The sequence below is a fragment of the Anomaloglossus baeobatrachus genome, chromosome 9 (genome assembly GCF_048569485.1).
Source record: "Anomaloglossus baeobatrachus isolate aAnoBae1 chromosome 9, aAnoBae1.hap1, whole genome shotgun sequence".
NCBI lineage: Eukaryota > Metazoa > Chordata > Amphibia > Anura > Aromobatidae > Anomaloglossus > Anomaloglossus baeobatrachus.
Window position 1 is genome coordinate 231,945,174 of NC_134361.1, and position 26,243 is coordinate 231,971,416.

Here is a 26,243-nt window from a genome sequence, read left to right on the forward strand (position 1 = left end):
GCGGTGAATATTCATTTCCTTAAACAGTGGGCACATTTGCAGAGCAGGGACCCAACGGGTCTATGTGATCTAATGCATTTCAGCTGCATATGCGACCTCAGACGCACATCCATCTGCAGCAGGAGCTGGTGTCAGCTCATGGGCCCCCCCAGCTCACAGGCCCCATAGCAGTTGCATGGACTGCAACCATTGGCAATATGCCACTGATGACAACCTATATACGTTGATCATGACATAACAAAAAATGCAAGGAAGATGAGGCCATATCTCAGGAATGGAAACGTTCGGCAATAATATAAAAACAATGCCGGATTCATGAGAATATCTGCATTTACATCATATACAAAAAAATTGCGTTTTTATTAACCCTAAAGGTTTACACAGGCCCTTATTCAGCCTATGGAGGCCTAATGAGGGCACTTTTGGCTTCCGTTGAGTTAGTATTTGTAAAAATTACGCTTTTGTAAAAAATGTATACCGCAATCTTGGGTAATAGAATGGTTCAGATGTGATCAGAGCCAAATATATACCGTATATATCGGAGTGGAGCATATGGTGCATATAGTGCAGCAAGTGACGTAAATAGGTATGAAGAGACAAAAAGCGTACGCCATTGTAATGCATGTGTGTATGAGGCCTAAGGGATCGGGGATGGGAGAGGAGCATAGGCCAGAGGATATGGAGAGAACGAGGGGCCTCTTTGATTCCTTCTGCTTCATACCAGACAGTGTCTAGACTGCAGCAATTATTACCAGCGCAGAACACCCAGGCTCTGCCATCTCAGCTGAAAGGAAGCTTAACACAAAGCGAACCAGAAAAAAGCGCTGGAGAGGGAGAGAAGGGCTGCCAGCGCCGCGCACTGCCACCGGGAGAGGGAGAGAAGGGCTGCCAGCGCCGCGCACTGCCACCGGGAGAGGGAGAGAAGGGCTGCCAGCGCCGCGCACTGCCACCGGGAGAGGGAGAGAAGGGCTGCCAGCGCCGCGCACTGCCACCGGGAGAGGGAGAGAAGGGCTGCCAGCGCCGCGCACTGCCACCGGGAGAGGGAGAGAAGGGCTGCCAGCGCCGCGCACTGCCACCGGGAGAGGGAGAGAAGGGCTGCCAGCGCCGCGCACTGCCACCGGGAGAGGGAGAGAAGGGCTGCCAGCGCCGCGCACTGCCACCGGGAGAGGGAGAGAAGGGCTGCCAGCGCCGCGCACTGCCACCGGGAGAGGGAGAGAAGGGCTGCCAGCGCCGCGCACTGCCACCGGGAGAGGGAGAGAAGGGCTGCCAGCGCCGCGCACTGCCACCGGGAGAGGGAGAGAAGGGCTGCCAGCGCCGCGCACTGCCACCGGGAGAGGGAGAGAAGGGCTGCCAGCGCCGCGCACTGCCACCGGGAGAGGGAGAGAAGGGCTGCCAGCGCCGCGCACTGCCACCGGGAGAGGGAGAGAAGGGCTGCCAGCGCCGCGCACTGCCACCGGGAGAGGGAGAGAAGGGCTGCCAGCGCCGCGCACTGCCACCGGGAGAGGGAGAGAAGGGCTGCCAGCGCCGCGCACTGCCACCGGGAGAGGGAGAGAAGGGCTGCCAGCGCCGCGCACTGCCACCGGGAGAGGGAGAGAAGGGCTGCCAGCGCCGCGCACTGCCACCGGGAGAGGGAGAGAAGGGCTGCCAGCGCCGCGCACTGCCACCGGGAGAGGGAGAGAAGGGCTGCCAGCGCCGCGCACTGCCACCGGGAGAGGGAGAGAAGGGCTGCCAGCGCCGCGCACTGCCACCGGGAGAGGGAGAGAAGGGCTGCCAGCGCCGCGCACTGCCACCGGGAGAGGGAGAGAAGGGCTGCCAGCGCCGCGCACTGCCACCGGGAGAGGGAGAGAAGGGCTGCCAGCGCCGCGCACTGCCACCGGGAGAGGGAGAGAAGGGCTGCCAGCGCCGCGCACTGCCACCGGGAGAGGGAGAGAAGGGCTGCCAGCGCCGCGCACTGCCACCGGGAGAGGGAGAGAAGGGCTGCCAGCGCCGCGCACTGCCACCGGGAGAGGGAGAGAAGGGCTGCCAGCGCCGCGCACTGCCACCGGGAGAGGGAGAGAAGGGCTGCCAGCGCCGCGCACTGCCACCGGGAGAGGGAGAGAAGGGCTGCCAGCGCCGCGCACTGCCACCGGGAGAGGGAGAGAAGGGCTGCCAGCGCCGCGCACTGCCACCGGGAGAGGGAGAGAAGGGCTGCCAGCGCCGCGCACTGCCACCGGGAGAGGGAGAGAAGGGCTGCCAGCGCCGCGCACTGCCACCGGGAGAGGGAGAGAAGGGCTGCCAGCGCCGCGCACTGCCACCGGGAGAGGGAGAGAAGGGCTGCCAGCGCCGCGCACTGCCACCGGGAGAGGGAGAGAAGGGCTGCCAGCGCCGCGCACTGCCACCGGGAGAGGGAGAGAAGGGCTGCCAGCGCCGCGCACTGCCACCGGGAGAGGGAGAGAAGGGTTGCCAGCGCCGCGCACTGCCACCGGGAGAGCGAGATGGGCGCGGAGGACAGGGCTTACACTCTGTCAATGCAGAGAAGGCTATAATTATATTTCATGCATAAAGAAGCGGCATGTTCTGTGCCGCTGACGAGAGACAAAACCCCGCTCCGTATGTCTGTAACAAAGCAACGTCAACTGATGAAATGCTCAATGCATGTACCTTTGTAATATGGTGTAGATACATGTATAGAATTATCAGAGGATAGCGGAACAGAACTTTAGCACAACTATGCCTAGGTGACGTATGATAAAGACAATGGCGCAACTAGAGTTTGATGGACCCTGGTGCAAAATTTGGATCTGGGATCCCCCATCCCCTTATGTTGGTCATTTGTATGTATACATTTAGCGTTCTAAATCCTAGAAACACATACGAGCTGATTTCCCCCCTCATTATGTAGTGTCACCCCATCCTGCTCTAATTAACCCCATCCTGGGCTCCTTCCTGGTAAATATGTCCCTCATCCTGGTATATGTCCCCCATCCTGGTAAATATGCCCCCAATCCTGGTATATATGTCCCCAATCCTGGTATATCCTTCATCCTAGTAAATATGTCCTCTATCCTAGTATATACTGTTTCCCTCCTGGGTCCCTACTAGTATATACTGTCCCTCTCCTAGTATATATATTCCTCTTCTGTGCCTCTCCTGGTATATATTGCCCTCCCCCCTCATTATGTAGTAATTTCCCCCATCCTGCTCAAATGTACCTCATCCTGGGCTCCATCCTGGTATATATGGCCCCCATCCTGGTATATATGCCCCCCATCTTGGTATGTCCTTCATCCTAGAAAATATGTCCTCTATCCTGGTGTATACTGTCTATACTTACTTCCTGGTAAATATATCCCTCATCCTGGTGTATATGTCTCCCTATCCTTATATATGTGTCCCCCATCCTGGTAAATATGTCCCCCATCCTGGTATATATGTTCCCCATCCTGGTATATATGTTCCCCATCCTGGTATGTCCTTCATGGTATATATGTCCTCTATCCTGCTATATACTGTCCCCCTCCTGGGTCCTTCCTGGTATATATAATCATGAACAATACAAGACACAGACTGGTACAGGAGGAGAGAGGACCCTGCCCGCGAGAGCTCACAGGGTACAGGGGATGGGTGAGGGTACAGTAGGTGAGGGCAGAGCTGCTTGTGCAGTGGTCTACTGGTCTGAGGGTTACTGTAGGTTGTAGGCTTGACGGAAGAGGTGGGTCTTCAGGTTCCTTTTGAAGCTTTCCACGGTAGGTGAGAGTCTGACATGTTGGGGTAGAGAGTTCCAGAGTATGGGGGAGGCACGGGAGAAATCTTGTGTGCGATGGTGGGAAGAGAAGATGAGAGGAATAGAAAAGGAGATCTTGTGAGGATTGGAGGTTGCGTGCAGGTAGGTACCGGGAGACAAGGCCACAGATGTATGGAGGAGACAGGTTGTGCATGGCTTTGTATGTCATGGTTAGTGTTTTGAATTGGAGTCTTTGGACAATGGGAAGCCAGTGAAGGGATTGGCAGAGAGGAGAGGCCGGGGAATTGCGAGGGGAGAGGTGGATTAATCAAACTGAGGAGTTCAGAATAGACTAGAGGGGTGCAAGAGTGTTGGAAGGGAGGCCAGAGCGGGAGGTTGCAGTAGTTGAAGTAGGAGATGATGAGGGCACGCACTAGTGCTTTTGCTGATTCTTGGTAAACGAATGTACGGATCTGGGAGATATTTTTGAGTTGTAGTCTGCATGAGGTGAAGAGGGCTTTAAGGATAGAGCAGAGTCAATGTCAACTCTTGAAAGTGATCCCCCATTCTTTTTCCAAACCCCGGTGTTCAGAGTCATACATGGCATGGATAGAGTTTAGAAGGGTTAGTTGCTCCCAGAAAATTGTGAGCCCTCATTGGGGACAGAGACTCATGTGAATGTTGATACTCTCTGTACAGCGCTCAACAGGGCCGGCAAACCAACGCAAATGCCATGGCTCACCAAGCTTGAGGGGCACTGGCGGACACAGACAGAAAAGGGCTCCTGTGCAACAACAATATATGGTCCCTTGGCTGGCCAACACTCAGAAACATGCAACATTCGGGGCCTGCTGCGACTGCTCAGGTTGCACCAATGATATGTCCGCCCTGTTGGAGAGTCCACTTGGCTCACATTTCTGTGGGCGACATCAGGAGCTGAGCCCACTCCATATAACATGGGTGCAGGCGGTGTTATCCTCAAATGGCAGCAATTAACCTCTTAGATGCTGCTGTCAATTACGATAGCAGCATTTAAGAAAGTTAAAATGGGGGGCAGATTAATAGGAAATCATTAAGCTTTACAATACAAAATGGCGGTATTGTTGTGTATTGCACAGGTTCAAGTCCCCCTAAGGATTCTAATAAAAATGTAAAAAAACTAAATAAAAAATATTTTATTAAAAAATCTGAAAGTCCTTAAAACCCCTCTTTTCCCGAAACAATAAAATAAAAGAATGATAATAATAATAATTAAAAATAACATATTTGGTTTGGTAGACCCTGAAATGGTAATAATAAAATCCGCAGGTCGTACCCAATAATAAACAAGCCCCAATATACCTCTAAAAAAGGTTTAGCTCTTGGAGGACGAGGAGGAAAAACTGAAACTGAAGCGGGGCCTAGTGGGACTTTGTTCCCCAATTAAATTTTGGCTCTGGCCCTGAGGAATATGTAGGTGTTATATAATTTTCAGTATAAATAATGAAATAATTAAAATTTAGACAATAAATAAAATCTAGTTTTGTCAAAAGGTGACATTATCCAGCAGATATGTCTGCAACGGGGAGAGATTCGTGACACTGGGAGCCGCTGATCTCTGGAAAGGGTCGAGTTTACACCCCATTGGGGCAAATTTATGAAGACACTATTGTCGGAAAACAAAAAGGGCCTGTGTTGCCCATAGCAACCAATCACAGCGCAGCTATCATTTAAAAAGAGCAGAATTGGCAATGAAAGCTGTGCTGTGATTGGTTGCTATGGGAAACAAAGCCAGATTTGCCTTTAGGCCTATATGTCCCCTAACCTCTTTGATCACTGTTACCTGCTATGAGAGATATTTAGACTAAACCCCCAAAATGTGTGTTTGAGATCTGTCCCCTGGAAGTGGGGGATTAGATTTGTACCGGAATGCTTGAAAGTTTGTGAACCCTTCAAAGTTTTCTATTCTTTTGTGTAAATTTGACCTAAAACTACATCAGATTTTCAAATGATAAAAGAAGAACCAAATTGTCCCATAAATCGAAAACCCCAGACTTTAATTTCATCTTCAAAATGTCCGTGAATCCTAAAGGTTCACATACTTTTGCAACTCACAGATTTGTGATATTGGATCATTTTCCCCTTTTAAAAAGGATAAATTCTATTATTTTTGACTTATTGCTTTGATCTAGTTTTATCTACTTTTAGGATTTGTGCGAAAATGTGGGGAAGATTTAGATAACATTTATGCAGAAATATGGAAAATTCGGAAGCGTTTCCGAACTGTAAACCCCCATTGTATGTAATGGTCACAGATAGGCGCAGTCATATAATGTGGCTGTGGATCGCACCGCAGTGCTCGGACGTCCGCCCTCCTGACATACCTATCCAGCTGGAAGGAGCCAGTCCGAGCACTGCGGTGCGATCCTCGGCTGAGTAATATGGCCGTGTGACTGCTCCTTTAAAGACTTTTTACAATTTTAAGTATCAAAGGGTTATTCCCATCTCCAAAATCCTATCCCATTATGTAGTAGGTGTCCTATTAATAATATTAGCAAATACTTCCAATTAGAAATATAATATAGTTCTCCTGATTAGCTATGTCTCTTATCTCATTTGCAGGGCATTGCAGCTTAGGTATCCATGACCACGAACACAAGCAACTAAGTAGCTTTCACTATATGTGTGGTGGTAACCATTGATATCGAATCTGCAATGCCCTGCACATGAGGTAAGAGACAGTGACAGCTGCTCGTGGTCATAAGCATGGATACTTAAGCTGCAATGCCCTGCACACGAAGTAAGAGACAGTGACAGCTGCTCGTGGTCATAAGCATTGATACCTAAGCTGCAATGCCCTGCACATGAGGTAAGAGACAGTGACAGTTAGCTGCTCGTGGTCATAAGCATTGATACCTAAGCTGCAATGCCCTGCACATGAGGTAAGAGACAGTGACGGTTAGCTGCTCGTGGTCATAAGCATTGATACCTAAGCTGCAATGCCCTGCACATGAGGTAAGAGACAGTGACAGTTAGGTGCTCGTGGTCATAAGCATGGATACTTAAGCTGCAATGCCCTGCACATGAGGTAAGAGACAGTGACGGTTAGCTGCTCGTGGTCATAAGCATTGATACCTAAGCTGCAATGCCCTGCACATGAGGTAAGAGACAGTGACAGTTAGGTGCTCGTGGTCATAAGCATGGATACTTAAGCTGCAATGTCCTGCACATTAGGTAATAGATATAGCTAATCAGGAGAACTATACTGCATTTCTAATTGAAGGTATTTGCTATTATTATTATTATTATTACACCTACTACTTATTGGGATAGGATCTTGGAGATGGGAATAACCCTTTGATACTTGTTAAAATTGGACAACTCTTTAAAGAAGCAGTCACATGACCTAGGATGGCATCGCAACGCTTGGACTGGCTGGCCGCTCCTGACAGCTGTGTAGAAATATGTCAGGATCTTAGAGATGGCAATACCCTTTTAAGTACTAGACTGCTAAGACATCCACCGTTTGCCAGAATGGGATGCTTGTGTCCCCGTTTACTGGGGCGGCGATCGTGCATACTGTGACCGCTGAACAGACGCCATGTTGATGTTGTCCTGTCCAATTTGAGTTCAGGACCCCTGCACTGACTGGGAATAGGACTGAAAATGATGGGCATAGCCATTACCCGGGTGAGATGATAGGCATAACTGCAGGGGTACGGACCCCCACCAAGAAAAGGCAGTCAAATAAGTCCTGGAAAATCCCTATTAACACCATTATCTTTCATTATATGTAATTTTGCTTTGCTATTATGTATCCGTGCAGGTAAAATATATACGTTGGTAGCTCATAGAAGACTATATAGACGGGAAAAGAGAGATGAGTTTATTTAAGGGACTGGAGCCAGTGGAAACGAGGAGCGATAAAAGGGTCCTGGGGGGCATCTGCCTCCCTGCCCCCCGGGCCAGTCCACCCCTCGGTCCCTGGGACTCATGTCAAGAGGGGTTAATATAAAATGGAAAGGGTAAAGCAATAGGGTTTCTAAATATAAGGGCTTGTGTGTATGACCGTAATCTCAGTCCTAGAGCGATCCACACAAACACGGAATTGCACTTGGACCAATGTTATTTTTGGGCCATGGACAGGTCCGATTTTTTTTCGAGGAGCGAGTCAGTCCGAGAAAACTATTGCGGCATGTCTGAATTGCATCCGATTATCGTAACATACTCAGCCATGAGTCAAAGGCTCGGTCAAACGTTTACATTGAGGGTCTGTCCTCAGGGTAGGTCATCAATGTATAATCGATCGGGGTCCGACACCCCTTACCCCACCGATCAGCCGCTCTTGGTCCCGGCAGCAGGCAGCTGGAAATGCTCAGTTCCGTTGCTGCTCCGTCTTCTGATAGTGACCACGGCCGGATACTGCACATCCCATTCTAATCAATAGGAGACGAATGTGCAGTACCTGGTCTTGGCCACAATCAGAAGATGGCGCAGCAACGGAACTGAGCATTTCCAGCTGCCTGCTGCCGCCAGCGGGACTAAGAACAGCTGATCGGTGATTGTGCGTGTTGGACACCCCCCCGGCCGATCAGATATTGATGATCTATTCTAAGGATAGGCCATCAATCTAAAAGTAATGGACAACCCCTTTAAGATCAGGGCCAAAACACGAAATCCCGAACCATGCCCCAAACGATCATGTGTCTTTAATAGTTTTGGTCTTCTCATATGGACCAAAAGGACCCCTAAATCGCAAAGCCTGGGTGCAACCCCTGCACCCATATAAAGCTAAGGGAATCGATTCATAAAAAAATCGCATTCTTCTGAATTTTATGAAAAAATTGGATTCGATGGAACCAGAATTTTTCAGGATTTTATTTGTCCGAATGACAACAAGCCATCAAATGGCTAAAAAAATAAAAAAAATACACTCACCTTCCCAGTCCTGGTCTGCCGCTCCCCCGCCCCCGCTGATCTGGTCTCCTGCCCTGGTACTTTTTCCTTCTGTCGCTCCATCACGTGCGTCAGCCCCCCACATGACTGCCTGAGGTCAATCACTGACCCCAGCATCAGAATGAACCCTAAGGACACAGGAGAAAAGAAGAGCGGCACAGAACAAAGGCGTGGAAGTCTGGAGCTGTGGCGGTAGTCGAGGTGTAAACGCAGGAGAGGAAAACTTAGTATATATTTTTAATATGTTTTAACCCCTTCCCTGACTGCATTTTCAGTTCGGACCATACTGAATTGACTGCTGACTGAGTTTGTTATGGGTGTGTCACAGGTGACAGACAGTCCTGTGGTGTCCGGCTATAGAAGGTCACAGCGTTTGGCTGCACAACCTGGTTAATGACCCTCTATCAGTCCTGCTTGGGTTTTCATCCTTTTCCCTCTAAGACCCTGGGGTGTTATTCAGCCTGTCCGCTGCTGTTCATCAGTACTTTCCTTGTCTATATAGACCTTCTCTTCCTATTACTCGGTGCTGGTGATATTTGATACATCTTTATCAAGTCTTCAGTGCAAGCAGTTGGCTCGCATTCTTCTGGTGTAACCTGGTTGTTGTTTGCAGTTCCTCCTCCTGAGGCGTCTGGAGATGTCGTTGTTTCCTTCCCTTGTTATCCCTGTGTGTCCTTTAGTGCCTACTGGGGTTGATGAAGCGCTCATCCCATCCTACCTAGGGCCCGGATCAGGGTCAGCCTAGGGTCAGGTATCCGGCTTGTCGCATAGGTATGGAACTTATCTAGGGTGGTGAGGGGACCCAGGGCACAGCGGTAGGTTTGGTCAGGGGTCATCATCTCCCCCTCCCTAGAAACAGAGTTTCCCTTTCCTTTCGCCATTCGCTTGGTACTTTCCCATACTTTGCATGACAGAATTTACCTGAATCTGAATTTTTGGACTTTCGCTCATCTCTAGTTAAAGTTATACGATCAGGTAGTGAAAGATGATGCTGGGAGCCAGACGTAGGCGATAAAAAGGGGGCTTTACTGCAGGGTGATTAGGTAGCTGAGCTAGAGAAAGGTATTGTAACGGTTCCGCTGTGCGGAGCATCTTGCATTTGAAAATGCTCTGCTACCTGTCTTGTGCACTTGCTTACAGGTTGTCTTTCAGCACTAGGGTCCACGCTGGTTTTGGGAGGTGCCTTCACAGATATGCCTCGTTCCTGGTGATTGCTCTGTTTCTTTACAGGGCTTGCTCTTGTCGCGGGCAGGGAGGAGGGTGTCAGCACACCGCGCTCACCCCTTCTGCTCGGGTCCGGCAGCTGCTCCTGGTGGCTCGAGCTGTGGGCCGGATCCCGGGGTGTCTCGAGCGACACTCCTCGCCCGTGAGTGAAAGGGGGTGTTTGTTGGGTGTGGGGATTGTTATAGTTCGTGACGCCACCCACGGTTGTGGTGATTGCACCACCGCTGCTCAATATGGGGGTCCCGGGGATGGTGATGCGGAGCAGCCAGGTGTTGTGTTGCCCCTCCGTGGGTAGGGGTTGGTGATCCCGGGGCCCAGTGAAGAGATGTAAAGTGTAGGGCCCGGTGGGCGCAGGGACGCGGGGGCAGCGCTGTGCCTTGCGGCACTGTGGTACTCACTCAGCCTGAGACACGGACACAGTTTGTACGGTAAACCAACGGCTGGTAGGACGGTCCCACAGACGGCTGCACCTGCACTCCCGGTAGGTGACGGTGACGTCTCTCTTCCTTGCACCTGTGTTGTCTGATGGTAGCGGTGGATTCCCTCTGGTTACCCGCTCCCCGACTGCAATCTGGGCCGGAGGAGCTCTACACTTTGCCCGCAGGCGCTGGCCCTGGGGAAACTGGTGCCCTGGCGGTGGCGGTGTCTCCCCGGTAATGGTTGGGCTGTTGCCGTCAATCGGGACTTGGTTGTTGGGGGATCTACGTCCCCTTCACTGACGGATTCGGCAACTTTGGCGACTCCTAGCCTTGCCGGGGTCCGAGAGGCCCCTGCCCTGGTGCTGACTGTCCTTCGGAACACTGCTCCAGACCACCGGGCACACAGCCAACGGGGTCCTTCCAGGAACTTCCAAACGGTCCCCCTCCAAACAGTCACCGCCGTCGCTGACCTTGCTGTTCTGGCCCTACACAAAGCTGGGCTCTTCAGGCTTTCTTTCCTTCTGTCACTTTACTTGCTTTCACTCCTCTCACTTAGTTGTTTACTTCCTTAACTTCACTTCAGCTCCTCACTCTTGCCCTGCCTGGGCTACTCTACTTCACTCTTCCATGTCCCTCACTGGACTGCCTGGTTACTTCCTGCCTCCAGAGTTGTGAGCTCCTCGATGGGCGGAGCCAACCGCCTGGCCCACCCCCTGGTGTGCATCAACAGACTCCTGGAGGAAGGCAACAAGGATTTGTGGTTAGCTGTGATGTGCCTACCTGGAGTGTGGGGTGTGGTGGTGTTGTGACCTGTGTCCCCTGGCTTGCCCAGGACGACACATTCCCCCTTAGCAAAATGCAGACCGTCCGCGGGCTGCCGTCCTACACCGGTTTTATTTTTCTGTAAAAGGGGATAACAGGGTTAAGCAAAACATAAATACATTTTTAATCAAAACTCTTCCCAAAACGGGAGGCACATTTACTTAAACGTTGCAACGGTTTACGGCTACGGTTTCCGCTCTCTCCCACCCAAGCAACCTGGCCCTGATGCTGCCCCTAAAGCCCAGGCAGCACCCCTTGACCCACAGTCCAGCACAAGTTACCCGAGCGGGATCTGTCCTTCCCCTCCAGAGGGTAGCCACCGGTTCCTTTGGTGGCTGGGCCCTAGCCTGCTCTGCTCAGGGCCCTCCCTCCAACCTGCCTCTCCGGAGGCGGTATTGCGGAAACGGTAACGGTAACCAACATATTTACAAGCCACTTAACGTTTGTGGTGCCCTGCAAGTTCACGGGCTTGTCCATGGATAGTTCCCATGCATTTTAAACGGTCCCCACGGGGACAACGGTGCCGGCTCCTGCCGGTTGCAAATCAACAAACAGATCAGGTGACTTCTTCGGTAATTTCACTTATCATTTCAAACTTTTTAAACTTTTTCAAACTTTTAAACAAACACACAACACTCTTTTACATTTGCGGACCCCTCTTACTCATAGAACGGTCTCCCTGTACCTAAGTGGGGGTCTACCTAGGTTGGAACGGGTGGACCTTCGGGGCCCGGTGTCAGTGGTGCTAGACAGTGGGGTAGAGGGAACAATCGGTTCCTCCTCCCTGCTATAGTGTGGAGCAGGCGGAGGTGCAGGGGGGCTGGGTACAGGTTCATCCCTGGGCACTGGCACTGGTTCTGGCTCACGGTTAACCGCTTCCACTACTTCTTCATCCACGGGTTGTGGGAACAGTATCACTGGAAGTATCACCGCGCCGTTCTGTGTAGGCCAGTTTGCTGGGAAGTCACCCATCACAGTGTGGATTACCTCTGCTGCCTTTTCCACTGGTGGAGGAACCGGTACTTCAGCCTCTGCCTTCAACGCTGGGGGGCATTTTTTTAGATGGTCCCGAGAAACTGTGGCCAGGGTGCCCCCTTGGTCACGACTGATCTGGTAGGTCTTCCCATTGTCCCACTCGGTGGGTTGTACGACGTAAGGGACTTGCTCCCACTGGTCATCCAGTTTGTGGGCTTTTCTCTTCCGTTTCAGCACCACATCTCCTGGCTGGAAAGGACCTGCAGGCGCCTTCTGGTTGAACCGGTGCTCTTGCTGTTCTCGGCTTCGACTGAGGTTTTTCTCCACATACTCCTGGATTTGCCGGTACTGGGCCCTCCTCCGACTTTCCCATTCTGCCGTTGAAGGGAGTGCTTCCGGAGCCTCCAACCCCATCTCCAGATCCACCGGCAGGCGGCCAGGCCGAGCCCTCATCAGATACGCTGGGGTGCACTTCGTCGAGCTGGACGGGATATTATTGTACATGTCGACCAAGTCGGGTAACTTTTCCGGCCACATGTTCCGTTCTTCCAGCGGTAGCGTCTTGAGGAGCCCCAGGACCAAGTGGTTCATTTTCTCGCACATGCCGTTGGTTTGGGCGTGGTACGGAGTGGTCCGGATCTTCTTGCAGCCGTACAACTGGCAGAATTCGTGAAACACTTCTGCTTCAAAAGCCGGGCCTTGGTCAGTCAGCACCTTCTCGGGGTACCCATGGGGTCGGCAAAAATAGGCCTGGAACGCTCGAGCAGCGGTTCGACCAGTCAAGTCCTTAACGGGGACTACCACCATAAATCTTGAGTAGTGGTCTACCATGGTCAATGCGTAGGTGTACCCACTACGGCTAGGGGTGAGTTTGACATGGTCCAGGGCGACCAGCTCCAGCGGCTGATGGGTGACGATGGGATGTAACGGTGCCCTCTGGCTAGTCTCGTCCTTTCTCCTCAGTGTACAAGGACCGCACTCTCGGCACCAGGCTTCCACCGATTCACGCATCCCACTCCAATAGAACCGCTCCCTCAACAGCATCTCCAGCTTCTTCCACCCGAAGTGGCCAGCACCATCGTGGTATGCCCGCAGGACAGTAGCAACCTCAGCTTGAGGAACAATCAACTGGCATATTTTCTCATGGGTCTTTGGGTTGATCAGCTCACGGTACAGCCTCCCCTGGTGTAGGTAGAGCCGTTTTCGTTCTTTCCACAAGCGTTGGGCTTCGGCTGGAGCGGCAGGGTCTATTCCCATAGCACCTTGTTCCACCAGGGTCTTGACAAGGCGGACAGCCGGCGCTTGGTCCTGGGCGTCCTGCCACTCTTGACTGGGCCGCGGGTCCAGATCCACCCGTTGCTGACATACTTGTACCCTCTCAGTAGGCGGCTGGTGGAACGCAGGCAACTCAATCTCCTCGAGGTCGTCATCCTCGCACCCCTCTTCTGACAAATGGGGCATCCGGGAGAGTGCATCTGCATTGATGTTGACACGACCAGCTCGATACTTTATGGTGAAATCATAGTTGGCTAACCGGGCTACCCACCGCTGCTCCAGCGCGCCCAACTTGGCCGTGTTCAGGTGAGTCAGTGGATTGTTGTCCGTGAATGCGGTAAATTTTGCTGCCGCCAAATAGTGCCGAAACCGCTCCGTGATAGCCCACACCAACGCCAGTAGCTCAAGCTTGAAAGAGCTATAGTTCTCAGGGTTCCTTTCGGTCGGCCGGAGTTTTCGGCTGGCGTAGGCAATCACCTTCTCCTTTCCATCCTGGACCTGGGATAGGACCGCTCCTAGCCCCACGTTACTGGCGTCCGTGTGGAGGATGAATGGGCGCCCATAATCAGGGTACGCCAGGACCTCTTCTCCGGTCAGGGCCGCCTTCAACTGGCAAAAGGACTCCTCATGCTTGTCTTCCCATGACAGTGGGGCTCCAATGGGTCTTCCACCTTTGGTCTGTCCCACGAGGAGATCTTGCATGGGGGCAGCCATCTTCGTGTACCCCTTTATGAAGCGCCGATAGTATCCCACCAGGCCCAGAAACTGCCTTACCTCCCTCACTGTGGTTGGTCTCGGCCAGCTCTGGATGGCAGTGATCTTCTCAGGGTCGGGGGCGACACCATCCGCACTCACCACATGCCCTAGATACTGCACCCTGGGTTTCAGCAGATGGCATTTTGAGGGCTTCAACTTCATCCCGTACTTGGCAAGGGACGCGAACACCTCGGCCAGGTGCTCCAGATGGGCTTCATACGTCTGGGAATAAACAATCACATCATCCAAATACAACAGGACGGTCTCGAAGTTTAAGTGTCCCAGACAGCACTCCATCAGCCGTTGGAAGGTCCCAGGGGCATTGCACAGCCCAAACGGCATGCTATTGAATTCGCAGAGCCCCATCGGGGTGGTGAAGGCGGTCTTCTCCCGGTCCTCTGGGGCCACGGCCACTTGCCAGTATCCGCTGGTGAGGTCAAGGGTCGAGAAGTAGTTTGCAGTTCTTAGTGCAGCCAAAGACTCTTCAATACGAGGCAATGGATAGGCATCTTTATGGGTTATCTGGTTGATCTTCCGGTAGTCCACACACATCCGCATGGTTCCATCCTTCTTCTTGACCAGTACCAACGGAGCGGCCCAGGGACTACAGCTGTCCCGAATAACCCCTGCCTCCTTCATATTCCTCAACATATCCTTGGCACACTGGTAATGTGCAGGGGGAATAGGTCTATACCTCTCTTTGATAGGGGGATGTTCACCCGTGGGAATGTGGTGTTGGACCCCCTTGATCTGCCCAAAGTCTAGGGGGTGCTTACTAAAAACCTGTTCGTATTCCTGCACCACCCTGTGTACCCCTGCCCTGTGATGTGTAGGGGTGTCATCCGTGCCTACATGTAGCTGTTGGTGCCACTCCTTTGTGTCCCCCTGGGGTGGGGAAGTGCTGGTAGTAGGTGGGAGTGTGGATGGACTGGCTTCATGGATAGTGTGAGGGTCCAGGGTGAGCAGCTTGGCAATGGTGGCATACCGGGGGAGCCTGACTTCTTCCTCCCCACAGTTCAGCACTCTCACGGGCACTCTCCCTTTCTTCACATCTACCACCCCTCGGGCGGCTACTACAGTGGGCCAGTGCTCGGAAGGCATGGGCTCCATCATCGCAGGGTAGTCACGCCCCTGAGGCCCTACTGCTGCCCTACACCAAATCATCATCTCACTCCTAGGGGGCACAGTCAATGGAGCAACATCCATCACTCTCACTCCACCAATCTCCCCTCCAGTCGAGCTTACATGCTGGCGGTACATCAGGGCGCGGATCTCACGCTGCACAGCCCTCTGCCGGCTCCCCGCCGCTGTGGTGGCTAGCTGTTGCAATAGGTTCAACACATCATCCATGCAGTGTTCCATCACATTGGTTCCCAGCACTATTTTCGGGTTATGATCACTGGGCTCATTCATGATCACAATCATACCCTGATGCTGCAGTTCAGCTCGCCCCACTGTCATAGCCACTTGTTTATACCCCACCTGGGTCAATGGAAGTCCATTAGCGGCAATCAAATTTATACTATTGTCTGGAGGTGCCAGCTCGTCTGTGGCCCAATACCGCTGATACAACGTGTACGGTATGGTAGTTACCTGTGATCCAGTGTCCAAGAGAGCCATCACTGGTATGCCGTCCACAGCCACGGGGATGATAGGGCGGGCCCCGACATATCGGTCTCGCCAGTCCGGGGGGCCACGGTGTTCTACTCCTGAGGATTGGCCCGGGGCCCCAGGGGTTGCTCGTTTAACGGGCACTGTCGGTAATAATGGCCCGGCTTACGGCACTTGTAGCAGATTGGGGGTCTGCTCCGCGGGTTGTTAGCGCTTCTCCGCTGCATCCAGGGAACATCTTCGGGACTGTCAGCAAGCTGTATCTGCGCTGGAGGCTGGGATCTGGTCAGAGGTTGCAGTGCAGCGAGGATTTTGGCAAGGTCTCCATCCAGGCGACGGACCTGGGCTGCCAACTCTTCGACTGTGCTGCTCGGGGCTGCAGGCATTACAGAGGTTGGTTTGGCTGAGGCCGCCATAACAGGAGCTGCCTCGACGGGCCACGGGACGGGTTCCAGAACTTCAGCAGCTGGGGGCTGTAGTGCTTTGATAGCCCGCTCCTTTAACACAGCAAAGTCCACATCAGGGTGTTCCAGGGCCCACAGCCGGAGTTGTTTACGATCCTCAGGGGACCTCATCCCCTGTGCAAATTGCTCCACTAACATCTTGTTGCTATCCGCCTCATTAATAGAGTTCACCCGCTTCAGCGTGCGGAGGGCGGTCTGCAGACGTAGAGCATAGTCCCGAATGCTATCCCCAGCTCATTGCCGGCACTGGTAAAACTGCATCCTCAGCTCAGCTTCAGTCCGGGTTTCGAAGGCAGTCTGTAGCTTCTCGAAGATGGTGGCTACAGAGAGCCGGTCCCCCTCGGCCCAGGTCTCCGCTTCCTGCTCCGCCGCACCGGTTAACTGGCCTAGCACTATCGCTGCACGTTGCTTATCAGTCAGGGGGTACAGCTCTAGCAACGGGTTAAGCTTTTTCCGGAAGGCCTGTAGGGCATCCGGTTTCCCGTCATACTGCGGTAGCCAGGCAGCTCCGGGCGCATAGGGCAAGGAAAACGGCATGACCTGAGCAAGCGCGGGGGCCGCGGCACCTCCCGCCGGTACGGCCGGGACCTGGGCAGGCCCATTCCCATCCGCGGGTGCCGCTGCGGCTGCGACCACCGCTCCTCCAGCGGCTCCGTCGGGCGCAGACATCTTGTTTCCGTCCCCCTTAGCTCTTTCCGGCCCCTCCTCTCTCGGGGCGGGGTTTTGGCCTTCGCGCCTCTACTGCTCGAGAAGACGCTCGAGCGGGAACTTTTCGCGCCAAAGATGGCGGCTTCTGAAATTTTTCTGCCGGATACCTCCGGCGGTAACAAGGCGCACCTCTACCTGACGGCAGAGCGGTAAGATCCTGTTCGTGACGCCAAGTTGTCGCGGGCGGGGAGGAGGGTGTCAGCACACCGCGCTCACCCCTTCTGCTCGGCTCCGGCAGCTGCTCCTGGTGGCTCGAGCTGTGGGCAGGATCCCGGGGTGTCTCGAGCGACACTCCTCGCCCGTGAGTGAAAGGGGGTGTTTGTTGGGTGTGGGGATTGTTATAGTTCGTGACGCCACCCACGGTTGTGGTGATTGCACCACCGCTGCTCAATATGGGGGTCCCGGGGATGGTGATGCGGAGCAGCCAGGTGTTGTGTTGCCCCTCCGTGGGTAGGGGTTGGTGATCCCGGGGCCCAGTGAAGAGATGTAAAGTGTAGGGCCCGGTGGGCGCAGGGACGCGGGGGCAGCGCTGTGCCTTGCGGCACTGTGGTACTCACTCAGCCTGAGACACGGACACAGTTTGTACGGTAAACCAACGGCTGGTAGGACGGTCCCACAGACGGCTGCACCTGCACTCCCGGTAGGTGACGGTGACGTCTCTCTTCCTTGCACCTGTGTTGTCTGATGGTAGCGGTGGATTCCCTCCGGTTACCCGCTCCCCGACTGCAATCTGGGCCGGAGGAGCTCTACACTTTGCCCGCAGGCGCTGGCCCTAGGGAAACTGGTGCCCTGGCGGTGGCGGTGTCTCCCCGGTAATGGTTGGGCTGTTGCCGTCAATCGGGACTTGGTTGTTGGGGGATCTACGTCCCCTTCACTGACGGATTCGGCAACTTTGGCGACTCCTAGCCATGCCGGGGTCCGAGAGGCCCCTGCCCTGGTGCTGACTGTCCTTCGGAACACTGCTCCAGACCACCGGGCACACAGCCAACGGGGTCCTTCCAGGAACTTCCAAACGGTCCCCCTCCAAACAGTCACCGCAGTCGCTGACCTTGCTGTTCTGGCCCTACACAAAGCTGGGCTCTTCAGGCTTTCTTTCCTTCTGTCACTTTACTTGCTTTCACTCCTCTCACTTAGTTGTTTACTTCCTTAACTTCACTTCAGCTCCTCACACTTGCCCTGCCTGGGCTACTCTACTTCACTCTTCCATGTCCCTCACTGGACTGCCTGGTTACTTCCTGCCTCCAGAGTTGTGAGCTCCTCGATGGGCGGAGCCAACCGCCTGGCCCACCCCCTGGTGTGCATCAACAGACTCCTGGAGGAAGGCAACAAGGATTTCTGGTTAGCAGATGTGCCTACCTGGAGTGTGGGGTGTGGTGGTGTTGTGACCTGTGTCCCCTGGCTTGCCCAGGGCGACACACTCTGTCTGAACTTCATCTGAACCTGTTTGCTCAGTGTGCTCTTGGCTCCTGTCCGGTTTAAGTGTTCTGATCTTGGCTTCTGATCTTGGACCTCTTCCTGACCACAACTTTGTCTGCTTTCTCAACCTTATACGTTACCGCCTGGCTTCTGACATTGGACCTCTTGCTGACCACATCTCTGTATGGTCCTTGAACTATATACATTACCTGCCAGCTTCGGACCTCGGACCTCTTCCTGACTACGTCTCTGCTCCCTGAACTTTATACGTTACCTCCTGACTTCTGACCTCTTACTGACCACATCTCTGTCTACTCCCTGAACCTTATATGTTACTTCCCGGCTTCTGACCACGGTTTTCTTCCTGACCACGTCTCTGTCTGCTCCCTGAACCTTATACGTTACCTCCCGGCTTCTGACCTCAGACCTCTTTCTGACCACATCTCTGTCTGCTCCCTGAACCTTATGTGTTACCTCCCGGCTTATGACCTCGGACCTCTTTCTGACCACATCTCTGTCTGCTCCCTGAAATATATACGTTACTTCCTGGCTTCTGACCTCAGACATCTTCCTGATCACGTCTCTGTTTGCTCCCTGAACCTTATAAGTTACCTCCCAGCTTCTGACCTCGGACCCCTTCCCCGCCACATCTCTGTCTGCTCCTTCAACCTTATATTTTACCTCCTGGCTTCTGACCTCTGACCTCTTCCTTACCATGTGTCTGCTCCCTGAAGCATATATGTTACTTCCTGGCTTCTGACCTCGGACCTCTTCCTGATCATGTCTCTGTCTGCTCCCTGAAACATATACGATATTTCCTGGCTTCTGACCTCGGACCTCTTCCTGATCACAAATCTGTCTGCTCTCTGAACCTTATACGTTACTTCCTGGCTTATGATCCCGGCTTGTCTCACTACTGTTCTATTCATACTGCTTGTAGTGTCTAGCATCACAGGTATTGAAAGGCATGGATATATAGGAGATAAGAGGAGCAGGCAGGTGAGGGAGAGCCAGAACGTTTTTTTCTTCCAACCAAGTGCACAAAAAGAATTTGAAAAAGAAAAACTGTTGGCGTAATTTGGTGGCTATGGGTGATTATGGGGAAATTGCGACTCTTCACCCACCTGCGGTAGCTTGATGTAGGTAGGGAATGGCTGTGAGGTTCATTCTTAGGACAACCAATATGACAGATGCAGGAGTGGTCTGACTGGACGGAGGATAAAGGAGTATCATCTTATACCCCGGAATTCTATCTTCTGTAGATGGACCTGATCTGGTGTTTCATATTATGGTGGAATATACAGTATGTGGCCATTGTGTAGAGTAACACATTTAATCCTGGCACGTTCTTGGCTTCGCCCCTCTGTGCCGTCTTCATACAGACTCCAGGAGGACTGGAGACGGGGGCCGCCCGCGCAGCCAGAACCTGTGTAAATGAGTCCCTCGCTTATGCAAATATTCTGCTCCATTGAAGGGCACATGAATAAATTACACTGCTGTCTGCGGATACATTGTCCTGACAGATATGTGTTACCACTCATAGATCAGTGCGGATATCCTGGAGGCATCACTACAGAATGTCATGTATGGGAACAATGTCCTCACCCAACATTATGGGTAATAAAGGTCTTTTACAGAGGGGGTCCTTACAAAGAAGTGGACAATATACTTAGAAAATGTGGTGTAGACCTAGACGCTATTAGTAGAGGACGATGTCCAAGATTCAGATCATGGTCGTCAAAGTCTGGTTCCTGCAACGCAAGCCTGAAAATGATGTGCTTCTGTTACCACCTCATGGCTGGTTTATGACTCCATGTCGTGTTGTATGGCCTCTATAAAAATCCATGGGGTCCTTCTTTTTGTAGCCCTCGCGGGTGCGATCAGGGAGAGGTGGACCCAATGGACCAGGGAACCGATCTCTGACCTGGTGGAATATACCTGAACTTCCACCGAGGCTTCACTAAGCCACAGGTGGTGAGGATAGACTTTCGCTGGTAGGTGGCCACCAGGGGCAGCGCCATGGGATCTCCGTACCTTGGCAGATTGTGCCAGAGGTATAGACACTGACCGTGACAGTTATGGCAGATGCCACCTAGATGACAGATGCGGCAGGCTTGGCCAAAAAGGAGGAAGCTGAAGTCGTTTCAGCAGATACAGTTGGTATGGATAGTTGCAGTAGCATTTCGGCAGATACAGCTGTACAGATAGTTGCAGCAGTAGTTATGTTTTGTACTGAAACACAGGCAGGTATTAACAACGTGGCACACAGCAATACTGCAGCAGCGGCAGCACAAGGGTCCTGACAACTAGTAACGTATAGACCACAGTGTCCAGGCACCTCCCAGAATGGGAGGGTGCCTTAAATAGCTAGTGCCTCTCAACTATAGGGTGAGGTACACTTCCGGGTTAAGACATACTGGTCCTTTAAGAAATGGTGGGCGCATGCGTGCCCTAAGAGAACTCCCAGGGGACCTGTACGGTGTGCGCAGGCCCCAGGAGTTGGTGGCAGAGGAGCAGGGGACGGAACAGCCAACTGCTGATCGGCCGGGAAGGTGAGTGTGGCGGCGTCCTTGCTGGGGGAGGGAGATAGGACAATGTAGTGACGCCAGTGCCTATATTATACTTCTTCTGCAGCCAATCAGTCAGCTCAGCGGCTCTGAGTGTCTTGTGCTGTCACCTCAAGCAGAGCCGCATAGCTCACTGATTGGCTGCAGTGCTGTCGATGTGACACTGTCAGCAGAGGTGGAGACTTAGTGCTGGATCTGGCGAAAGTGTTTTTTGAAAAGAAACGGATTATGGGGAAAGGGATTTTTTTTGCCAAAAGCGTAAACACCCTTTGACATTTTGGTGTGTGATATATATTTGGGGGTCTCGTTGAGGTTTAGGGCAGGGTGAGGCCATATTTTTGAAATCTTGCTGATTGGCTTCATGTGGAAGGGAAGAGTAAAGTTTCTACAAATGGCCGCCTTCTGCGAAAGCTGTTATGAATGCCATGGAAGACCACAGCACTTACTGAGGAGGTTACAGTAGTATTATTCAGTCCATTCAACCAGAAGAGCATTTGTGAGGTCCAACCCTGACTTTGGGGAGAGGCCGAGCTCATGATCTCCATTACTGGTGGTGGCTGGGGTGGAGGCCCAGGCTCTGTAAGGACGTCATGTTCTTCCACCACAAATTCCCCCACTATGTCTTCATGAACATTGGGCCCTGGGCACAGTCATGGGGGGCAGAAAAGCGTCTTCCCTATTCCCGCAAAGCTGAAGATACAATTGTTTAAAATGGATTTCCCTTCATTGGAACTAAGGGGCTGAGGCTGATTCCTGAACAATTCCAGAGCATGATCCTCCTCCACCAAACTGTACAGTGGGTACAATACAGTCCGGGGGTAACGATGTGCTGGAATCACCAAACCCAGACCCCTCCATCAGACGCAGATAGAGCAGTGTGACCCGACACTGCACAGAACACGTCTCCTCCAGAGTCCAGTGGTGGCGGCTTTACACCACTCCATCCGACGCTCTGCATTGTGCTTGGTTATGTACGGCTCGGCATTGTGCTTGGTGATGTACGGCTCGGCATTGTGCTTGGTGATGTACGGCTCGGCATTGTGCTTGGTGATGTACGGCTCGGCATTGTGCTTGGTGATGTGTGGCTCAGCATTGTGCTTGGTGATGTACGGCTCGGCATTGTGCTTGGTGATGTACTGCTCGGCATTGTGCTTGGTGATGTACGGCTCGGCATTGTGCTTGGTGATGTATGGCTCGGCATTGTGCTTGGTGATGTATGGCTCAGCATTGTGCTTGGTGATGTATGGCTCGGCATTGTGCTTGGTGATGTATGGCTCGGCATTGTGCTTGGTGATGTATGGCTCGGCATTGTGCTTGGTGATGTACGGCTCGGCATTGTGCTTGGTGATGTACGGCTCGGCATTGTGCTTGGTGATGTACGGCTCGGCATTGTGCTTGGTGATGTACGGCTCGGCATTGTGCTTGGTGATGTATGGCTCGGCATTGTGCTTGGTGATGTACTGCTCGGCATTGTGCTTGGTGATGTACGGCTCGGCATTGTGCTCGGTGATGTACGGCTCGGCATTGTGCTCGGTGATGTACGGCTCGGCATTGTGCTTGGTGATGTACGGCTCGGCATTGTGCTTGGTGATGTACGGCTCGGCATTGTGCTTGGTGATGTACGGCTCGGCATTGTGCTTGGTGATGTACGGCTCGGCATTGTGCTTGGTGATGTACGGCTCGGCATTGTGCTTGGTGATGTACGGCTCGGCATTGTGCTTGGTGATGTACGGCTCGGCATTGTGCTTGGTGGTGTACGGCTCGGCATTGTGCTTGGTGATGTATGGCTCGGCATTGTGCTCGGTGAGGTACGGCTCGGCATTGTGCTTGGTGATGTATGGCTCGGCATTGTGCTTGGTGATGTATGACTCGGCATTGTGCTTGGTGATGTACGGCTCGGCATTGTGCTTGGTGATGTAAGGCTCGGCATTGTGCTTGGTGATGTACGGCTTGGCATTGTGCTTGGTGATGTACGGCTTGGCATTGTGCTTGGTGATGTACGGCTTGGCATTGTGCTTGGTGATGTACGGCTTGGCATTGTGCTTGGTGATGTACGGCTCGGCATTGTGCTTGATGATGTATGGCTCAGCATTGTGCTTGGTGATGTATGGCTCGGCATTGTGCTTGGTGATGTACGGCTCGGCATTGTGCTTGATGATGTATGGCTCGGCATTGTGCTTGGTGATGTACGGCTCGGCATTGTGCTTGGTGGTGTACGGCTCGGCATTGTGCTTGGTGATGTACGGCTTGGCATTGTGCTTGGTGATGTACGGCTCAGCATTGTGCTTGGTGATGTAAGGCTCGGCATTGTGCTTGGTGATGTACGGCTTGGCATTGTGCTTGGTGATGTACGGCTCGGCATTGTGCTTGGTGATGTAAGGCTCGGCATTGTGCTTGGTGATGTATGGCTCGGCATTGTGCTTGGTGATGTACGGCTCGGCATTGTGCTTGGTGATGTACGGCTCGGCATTGTGTTTGGTGATGTACGGCTCGGCATTGTGCTTGGTGATGTACAGCTCGGCATTGTGCTTGGTGATGTACGGCTCGGCATTGTGCTTGGTGATGTACGGCTCAGCATTGTGCTTGGTGGTGTACGGCTCGACATTGTGCTTGGTGATGTACGGCTTGGCATTGTGCTTGGTGATGTACGGCTCAGCATTGTGCTTGGTGATGTACGGCTCGGCACTGTGCTTGGTGATGTACGGCTCGGCATTGTGCTTGGTGATGTACGGCTTGGCATTGTGCTTGGTGATGTACGGCTCAGCATTGTGCTTGGTGATGTATGGCTCGGCATTGTGCTTGGTGATGTACGGCTCGGCATTGTGCTTGGTGATGTACGGCTCGGCATTGTGCTTGGTGATGTATGGCTCGGCATTGTGCTTGATGATGTATGGCTCAGCATTGTGCTTGGTGATGTACGGCTCGGCATTGTGCTTGGTGATGTACGGCTCAGCATTGTGCTTGGTGATGTATGGCTCAGCATTGTGCTTGGTGATGTATGGCTCGGCATTGTGCTTGATGATGTATGGCTCAGCACTGTGCTTGGTGATGTACGGCTCGGCATTGTGCTTGGTGATGTATGGCTCGGCATTGTGCTTGGTGATGTACGGCTCGGCATTGTGCTTGGTGATGTACGGCTCGGCATTGTGCTCGGTGATGTACGGCTCGGCATTGTGCTTGGTGATGTACGGCTCGGCATTGTGCTTGGTGATGTACGGCTCGGCATTGTGCTTGGTGATGTACGGCTCGGCATTGTGCTTGATGATGTATGGCTCGGCATTGTGCTTGATGATGTATGGCTCAGCATTGTGCTTGGTGATGTACGGCTCGGCATTGTGCTTGGTGATGTACGGCTCGGCATTGTGCTTGGTGATGTACGGCTCGGCATTGTGCTTGGTGATGTACGGCTCGGCATTGTGCTTGGTGATGTACGGCTCAGCATTGTGCTTGGTGATGTACGGCTTGGCATTGTGCTTGGTGATGTACGGCTCGGCATTGTGCTTGGTGATGTACGGCTGTAGCTGCTCGGTCATGAAGCCCCTGGTGTGTGCAGAGTTTGTGCTGATGTGACCAGAGGAAGTCTGGACTCCGGGAGCCATGGGGCTGGATGTTATACACCGGAGACAATGGGGCGGATGTTTTACACCGGGGACAATGGGGCTGGATGTTATACACCGGAGACAATGGGGCGGATGTTTTACACCGGGGACAATGGGGCTGGATGTTATACACCGGGGGACAATGGGGCTGGATGTTATACACCGGGGACAATGGGGCTGGATGTTATACACCGGGGGGAATGGGGTGGATGTTATACACCGAGGACAATGGGGCTGGATGTTATACACCGGGGACAATGGGGCTGGATGTTATACACCGGGGGACAATGGGGCTGGATGTTTTACACCGGGGACAATGGGGCTGGATGTTATACACCGGGGACAATGGGGCTGGATGTTATACACCGGGGACAATGGGGCTGGATGTTATACACCGGGTACAATGGGGCCGATGTTATACACCGGGGACAATGGGGCTGGATGCTATACACCGGGGACAATGGGGCTGGATGTTATACACCGGGGACAATGGGGCTGGATGTTATACACCGGGGACAATGGGGCTGGATGTTATACACCGGGGGACAATGGGGCGGATGTTATACACCGGGGACAATGGGGCCGATGTTATACACCGGGGACAATGGGGCTGGATGTTATACACCGGGGACAATGGGGCTGGATGTTATACACCGGGGACAATGGGGCTGGATGTTATACACCGGGGACAATGGGACTGGATGTTATACACCGGGGACAATGGGGCTGGATGTTATACACCGGGGACAATGGGGCTGGATGTTATACACCGGGGACAATGGGGCTGGATGTTATACACCGGAGACAATGGGGCTGGATGTTATACACCGGGGGACAATGGGGCTGGATGTTATACACCGGGGACAATGGGGCTGGATGTTATACACCGGGGACAATGGGGCTGGATGTTATACACCGGGGACAATGGGGCGGATGTTATACACCGGAGACAATGGGGCGGATGTTATACACCGGGGGACAATGGGGCTGGATGTTATACACTGGGGACAATGGGGCTGGATGTTATACACCGGGGGACAATGGGGCTGGATGTTATACACCGGGGACAATGGGGCGGATGTTATACACCGGGGACAATGGGGCGGATGTTATACACCGGAGACAATGGGGCTGGATGTTATACACCGGGGACAATGGGGCTGGATGTTATACACCGGAGACAATGGGGCGGATGTTATACACCGGAGACAATGGGGCGGATGTTATACACCGGAGACAATGGGGCGGATGTTATACACCGGGGACAATGGGGCTGGATGTTATACACCGGGGACAATGGGGCGGATGTTATACACCGGGGACAATGGGGCGGATGTTATACACCGGGGACAATGGGGCTGGATGTTATACACTGGGGACAATGGGGCTGGATGTTATACACCGGAGACAATGCTTCGGTCCGCATGCGGGACCCCTAGGGGGTACCACTTTATATGAACACAAAATGTTTTTACATTGTTTTTAATCTCTTGTTGGTTTGTATTTTTATTCATTTTGTTTCTTTTATCCCTGTGTTTGGTTCTTTCATATAGGTTTTAGGTTTGTGGGGATATCCATTTCCTTTATTTCTTCTTTATTCCCCTTTCATTGGTGGACAACTTGGATGGCATGGATTGTCTGGATTGAAATATACCGGCATCTTATAACCACCAGTTCACATACCCTGTTGATGTCCCGTCTCCTGATGCGTCCGTGCTGTCCATTTATTATGTCGTTCATTCCCCTATGTATTGTTCTGCATTACTCAT